Source organism: Dermacentor variabilis, chromosome 3 (genome assembly GCF_050947875.1).
Source record: "Dermacentor variabilis isolate Ectoservices chromosome 3, ASM5094787v1, whole genome shotgun sequence".
NCBI lineage: Eukaryota > Metazoa > Arthropoda > Arachnida > Ixodida > Ixodidae > Dermacentor > Dermacentor variabilis.
In genome coordinates this window covers 2,985,304-2,992,883 of record NC_134570.1, presented here as the reverse complement: position 1 = coordinate 2,992,883, position 7,580 = coordinate 2,985,304, and the positions used below count along the sequence as shown (strand labels likewise).

At 41.9% G+C, this 7,580-nt stretch overlaps 1 long non-coding RNA gene across 1 annotated transcript; it reads right to left on the bottom strand.

Moving 5' to 3' along the window:
• Nucleotides 1-968: 968 nt before the first annotated feature.
• LOC142575085 (uncharacterized) lies at nt 969-7,141 on the bottom strand. Its single transcript, XR_012826557.1, has 3 exons — nt 6,673-7,141; nt 5,538-5,618; nt 969-3,124 (listed from the first exon to the last, which is right to left on the bottom strand). It is a non-coding gene; the product is annotated as an uncharacterized LOC142575085 (long non-coding RNA).
• Nucleotides 7,142-7,580: the final 439 nt, after the last annotated feature.

Here is a 7,580-nt window from a genome sequence, read left to right as displayed (position 1 = left end):
CAAAGGAGCTGCAGATACCAGTTTTATGCACATAGAACCAGCGACAAATGTGCTTGGAGGAGCAGAAGCAGGAAGCTCAACAGTTGAGGCGTTCAAAGAGAAGCCGTGAAGAGTAAATTGAGAGCGACAGACACAATAAAAAGAAATTAGAAATGACTATTGCTTATTTGATGGTGAAAAAAGCTGAGGCAACAGATGACATCACATACACTGTCAAACCAAACAGTATTCAAAAACTGCAAATGTTGCAGGTCCAAGTAGTTAATTGTGCTATTGCAGAAAAACTTTGAGCGCTTTCTTGAAATGCTTCCTTGTGTGTGTTTAGTGGTGGGCGGTGAAAGGCAAATTAGCAGTCTTTCAAATGTTTGAAATCACTGAAATGCGATTTGTTTTGTTTTCTTTTGTATGCATTAAAGTTAACGGTGTTCTTGAACAAGTTATTGCCTGTCCAAACTACTACACACATTGCACGAGGTCCTTGAAGTTAATGTGTCGGGGCCTCGAAAGTCCTTGAAAACCATTGAATTTTTTTCTTCAATATTGCTACGAACCCAGTAGAACAACTGTCATGGAGTAAAAACCTTGGCTGAACAGGGGCTTATACGCAGAGCACAGGAAGACTAGAAATGCAGTAGTAGGCATGGAGGGCCCTGAAAAAAATGTGCCACATCCGCTCGTCTGCCTTATGTTTCTGCACCGACTGTCACATTTTTAATAGAGGTGCACTTTCTGTTCTACTCCAATAAACGCAACATTACGAACTCCAGTGTGGGGCAGTCCTTCAGCCAGTGCAGAACTTTTTCTGTACATCCGAGTCAGCTCTGTCATTTTTCCAGCATTGTAGTACAAGATTTGTTAAACTGGTTTAGCAGAATATGAGCAGTATACTCTTAAATTAGCTGTTTATTTGTATGCACAAGTTCAGGTCCTCAGTTTGGTTGCATGACAAATTGCCATACCTCAATAGATACAAGAAACAATTTTATTACAGTTTAATAAAATCCAAACAGTAATAATCACAACAATATAATGACATACATTTCTTTTGGTACGTATACAGCCCATGTCCTGGCAGTGTATAAATTCAACTATACACCGCAAGTACTGTGTCCTGACCACTATTATTCACGTGTAAAACCATCACAGCAATTCAACAAATATCACAGTAATTAGTGACATACACTTTGTAACTGCTTTACATGAGCATAATGTATACAAATGGTCCCTGTGTACCTACACATGACTAGTGCCACCCGAGTACTATTACTCACAGGTGTAAAACCAACAAAGCAGTTCTTTAAAAAATATCACAGCGCTTAGTGACGTACATGCTGTAACTCCCTTGTAGAAACTTAATACAAACACGTGAGGACACAGAAAGCTAGCAGTGGGCATACATGGGAATACCACCGCCTCAATACTAATTCACAAGTGTAAAACCAACCAAGCAGTTCTTTAAAGAATATCACAATGCTTAGTGACATACATTTCCTAACTAGCTTATATAAGCTTTATACAAACATGAGAACATATACAAAGCTAGCAGTGCACCCGCATAGAAGTGCGGCCATCTGAACACGATTATTTGCAAGTGTAAGCTCAACAGAACAGTTCGTTATAGTGACGCACATTTTGTAACTGCCTTATACAAGCTTAGTGCAAGCACAAGAATGCAGAAAAATATAAATTAAGAACTCGCTCTATGCATACACAAACAGATCAACACAAATGGTAAACACCGCTTTGAAGACAAATGTGACTGTGGCAAAGCGCAGTGCTGTGCCGGTTGAAATTGCCACCCACAAAAGTATTGAGCAATGCTTAAACCACAGGCAATAAAGTGCTGAAAGACTGCGTCTCTAACGTAACTATTTTAATTCAAATTTCTTGAATATAGGGCTCGCTTGCAGATAAGGCATCTGATCCAACTGACCTGATTTTACACCTGCTACATGCATACAATGCACTCAGATATAACTGGTAATACTAATTATAAAAGGCATTTAAAAACTTGATAGTATGATGAAGATGCATGACTAGAAAAGTTCTGTCCCCCTCGTACTTGTTAAAAAGGTGTAAGTACGACACATGTTCTTTTTTTCCTCAATTTTTGCATTAATGGACAGCCGGGAACCTCGAACCGACACAAAAAAAAAAGATACTGCTATGTTAATAGTGTTATGAATAATTTTTTGCGAAAGCTTTTTTACAGACAAGTTGCAGTCTCGTTTCTGGAGGTTGAGCTGTATCTTGCAAAATAACTTGAAAAGTGGTCACATGGGCGCATGACACTATATCATAATGTTAGTTTCAGTTGACTCTCTTGCCCTACAAGTCGCTGCTCACTGTGGCCAGTGATGCAACAGCAGTGTCTGTGTGATTTTCATCACACTTCCGTCCTATGCCATTCTTACCAGAGTTGGCGGCACATAGGTACCCAAATTTCGATAGTGTTGCTTTCTCAGGTGGTTGCTTTTGATTTGCTCAATATCAGTTGGCACTTCAGCTGCATCAAACTTCTTTTTTACCTCTTCAACAACAACATCAACAACAATCTTATGACACCTGTGTTGTCCTTCTAGTTGCCTACAAAGACCAGTCAATCTAGCAACAACACTGACAGTCTCTACTATCTTGTAATGGGAGAGAGGTGTGTCCCACCATGTGTTCCACATTGTTGTCACTATGTGGGCTGGCTGGGGAGGTCACAACTGTAATATGTTTGTGTTTGCATATATTAAAGTGATGCTTGTACTGTGTTATAACACCTAACGTAGTCTTGCACTTGCTGCACAATAACACTGGCTCACAGTCGTGGTGAAAAGCTTTTGTATGTTGAGCAAATGAGTTGTATCCACTACAAAAAAAGTCAGTGATAGCACACATGTTGCTCTACCAGGCCTGGTGTGGTTCCTTCTGACACTGCAGCTGATGCTGACGCGCTGCTGCTTGCCTCTTACACTGTTGCAGCTGCAGTAGACATGGCAGTCTCTGTATCTATTGCTGCCGTGTCATCTGTCACGGTAACTTCCAAGTGGTATCGGGCTCACTTCTGCAACAGAAATGTTGTTTGCCCCTTGAGGGCTCTCATGAACAGGGCCAATAATTTCATAGGCATTGTCTCCTGCATCGAAGAACCAATAAGAACAGCATGAATTAATAAACATATTTCTAAAAAGTACGGACATCAAGACTTAACCACAAGCTTTGCACATAAGTCACCGGGCTTAATGAATAATACTTGCAGGAGGAGTTACACAATTGTTTGTGTATATTACAGTAAAGCCTCATCAGAAGATATTCAAGAGGCACGGGAAACATGTCTCTCGAAACCAAAAATTTTAAGACACTGAGGAGCCAGACTAGATCACTTTATTATGCATCATCACTAAAGTATGTTTTGATATATCTGAAGGAATAAATGCTCAGGGTGGCTTAAAGGGCCCCTAAACCACTTCTCGATATTTTTTGAACATTTCAAGTAAACACGCGTATCGAAATCAGAATGCCGTCGCGATCGACGAAGCCAAATGCCAGAGTGCGTAGCACTGCCGGAGCACCACAATATGAAGAAAATGACCCCGTGCGCCTCTCTGGACCTATCCTGCACCCCCCAGTTTGTCCTGACGTCACCAGGCTGTCTCTGATGATGTCACCAGTTTCCGGTGCTGTCGATTGGTCGAACGAAAGTGTACGACTGCCGGCAAGGCCTGCAAGCAAATACACACACTCCTTCTTCCTCGTCGCGTTGCGCGCGATGCCATTGTGGGCAGCCAATGGGGGCAAAGAACAGAAACGCCAACAGAAGGGTCTCCCTATGAGGCTCTTCAACACGAGTCACCATACAGTTCCGTTGTATTAGCGCCACTCCTCGCAGGACGACGGGCCAGCGCGGCAGCAACAGAGCTCGTTGGTGTTGGCCTGTCCCGTAACATTTGGAGGTGTACTAGGCAAGGAAAAGACGACACTGTCCATATGGCGTGTACCAGATGAAAGAGTAAAATGAGTGGGGACTACTTTTCGATAATCAAACACACGTAGCTCCACTATTACTGCACAGTTTCGAAAAATTCTCGTGGCTACCTGTTCATTGCCTTATTGTGTAGAACTGCAACACCGCAACTAAATTTCAACCTCGGTGGTTTAGAGGCCCTTTAAAGAAGACATTCACAGCTTTTTAGTGACTGTAGATTGTGTTAGCTTCCTTCCCAACTTCTGGAATTTGAACACTTCACTTTGCAAGCCTTGTTGCTCGCAGTACCTTTGAGGTGCTCTTAGACGCTCGTCAGCTTCAACTGCCGACACTTTCTGCCCTGCACTGTCCTCGTTGCCCTCCTTTTCTGGTTCATGCTAAAAGAGACATGCGCGATTGACTTGTGTAAGGATTGCGTGATCTTTGTGCACCTTGTGTGCTCCGAAGGGCGTAAAGTGAATGTGTCTGGGTTGTGTGCCTTCGAAGTAGTGAATACTTAAAAAGTCATCCTTAGTAACAAAGGTGTCTCTTGTATACAGTATTGTTAACGTGGCAAACATAGGAAAACCAACCAAACCATTTTCAGATGTCTCTTACAACCAAGTGCATCTTGTAATGAGATTCTACTGTACTGAATATTTTTCAACTATGGATCATCTGCATGTACATATAGTCACAAAGACATGTTGTGTGGAATGGCGAATCGGGAAACAGTTCGTACTCTTACTTTTTGTCCCTAACATAAGCAGCTGATAACAATGTGATAAAAAAGCAGGCAATGAGGCTAGAATGGAACATAATCCTTCAGCTCTAAACAGTTTTTTGGGCCCACATCATTCCCTCATATGACATAAGGAAACAACTTGATTGCAGTAATGGCTGCATGTGATCTGAGTTGATTGAAACAAACTATATGTAAGGTTGTCCTGCTGGTGATCCTGGCTGCGCGATGCTTCTCATGCTTTTTGGCACGATTCCTTTTTTTCCACTCCACTTTTTTTCAGATTTTCTCCCCTTTCCCTTCCCCCTTGTGTAAAATAGCACACTTGAAGTATCAAATCTGTTGAACTATTGTGTGTATCAAACCTGTTAACATGTGTGCTTCTCTGTGGTCTGTGTTGTATTTTTGCGCTGCGCAATTCAATTCAAGATGAAAGATGGAACGTCCCTGCCTTTAGTTTAATTGTGTGTGTGTGTGTGTGTGTATGTGTGTGTGTGTGTGTGTGTGTGTGTGTGTGTGTGTGTGTGTGTGTGTGTGTGTGTGTGTGTGTGTGTGTGTGTGTGTGTGTGTGTGTGTGTGTGTGTGTGTGTGTGTGTGTGTGTGTGTGTGTGTGTGTGCGTGTGTGTGTCATGTTTTGAAATATATGTACATTCAGGAGTGCCTGCATGCCCTTCTCTCCTGCTCCAGTGACGAAAAGGAGAGCCTGTTTATGTACCATAGTAAAAAATTCAAAGGTTTTCCCTGTGCTCATTACATCCCTTATCATATGGATCTGTCACAATACAGAGTAGCAGTGGTCCATAATACTAGCCCATCCCAACATAATTATAAATTAACACATACCGACATGCTGCGAAACAGCTGTTGCAAAGCCGCTGGTGAAGGCAATTTCCGCAGCACTGCAGTGGCACAGCCGAGTTTCACCTGTATAGTCACAAATCCATATGCGTGTTAGCAACTCAGTAGTTGCTGATGGTTTCATAAGCTTTACACTACACAATAAAGTAATCTAGACAACTTTGTTGGAACAAATGCACATAATTAGGACACCGCTTAAACACTAACACGATTAATTGCCCCCAATCTCTCACTCACTAAGGGATAATACTATGGAAACATCGGTGGAGAGCTCAGATTAACACAGCCCATAAAGGACAAGCGTTCTTTGAGGAAAACAGCTATAACAGCGGTTAGTTTTCTTGATCATTTTATGTGGTAGCTTTGATTTAAATGTCATGCAGTACTATAAAATACGAAGTGCCGCATTTCTAGCAGCAGAAGGCGTCGTCAGGCTCATGGTACAACAGATTTTTGCACTGTTTGTCAGTGAGCCGACACATACAAAGAAAACCGAATTCACACATACATATACAGTGTCAAGTGCACTTCTCCTTCTGAAAACGCAGCCACCAGTTCCAATGTTGCTGAAAGGAAAGGTAATATAAAGTGCGAGACTGCATGGAACTGCCACTTATGACTGTAAATGTATGGTCTGCCGATTGCAGAGGTAGTCACATGCTATTTCTAGTCTCTTTTAGAAGCATTACTAAAGAATAAATTAAAATTTATTCATAAGTCACGAATTTCATGCGTCCACAGTTTGGCTAAATAACTTGTGAGAAAAAGACATGTTTACCTGGAATAGCAACCTTTTTTCCTGCTGCAAAACTTTCCTTCGAATTAATGAAATAACTTTACAGTGTCATAATGCGTTTCTCGCAACTACTTGCAGGCAGTGGCGAGTTAGTGTTTATATCCGACTCATTGGGCGACAATACTGCCAAACACAAATGCTTCACGAACACGAGAACACGTCCCTCGCAGAGGATAGCAACCATATATGCCTCTGTGAGACATGATCGCACCTTTGTGGTCAAAATGTACATTAGAACAACATCACCATCTCATAAAAAAAAAAGCCTCCGTACAAGGCAGCCGCCAACTGCATAATGTGAAATTGCAACTGATGTCCACTTACTGGTGGCCTGTGTTTGAGTCACTTTTGGCAGTTGACTGGGTGCTGAGAAATGCACGTCCTGGGTTGTCCCTGCAAAACATACAGGGTTATGTCAAATGTTGAGAATATATATATGCCGGCATTTCATCAGTCGCAAAACAAACGAGTAAACTAATAAACAACTGTAATGTAAACAGAGTACACATCATAAGATAGGCTCTCAACTGTTAATGCATTACGCAAAAAACCTAATGCATAGGAAAGACTATATGTATACACACGAAGCTGACACACAATTTAATTCGCTCTAGGTTTTTCCGTGCAGTATATTCAAATTATTATGTCTCGTGGTTAGAGCAAAATTAGTGCAAATTACGAACTAAATTATCTACCCTGGAAACTTTTCTTCAATATGCACCTGTGCGCGCTTCGAACGAGTAGCGTTGTAAAATTTACGTACATGGCATTTAACATAGTTGCTGAACACGGATTTCCTATGCCCTGTGTCGTGTACAGTGAGCTACATATATCTGCCCCCCCCCCACTGCTGAAGCCATAATTTCAGGATTATAGCTGCAAACATGATGCTCAGTAGGGATGAAAATATTGTCCTTCAGCTCAATGGATATATGGATGTGCCTATAAAAAAGGGCAACACGGCTTGTTATGGCAAGCTTACCCACATTTCAATATTAACAAGTTCACTGCGGCCTGCATCTAAGCTTACTAAAAGGCATGAACTTATTTTCATGCATGAGGTGCGCAGTGGAGTTCATTTTTGACAGACCCGACTACTGCTGCAGTTTGAAATCTAGCATTTTAGATTCTTGTAGGCATGTAAAAGTTGCAGTTTGTGGGGACTGCGTAGCCCATTTCGTTGCAGCGCCATAGCGCAGCACGTTTTGGGCATAGGAGCCGAGCGCGGCGAG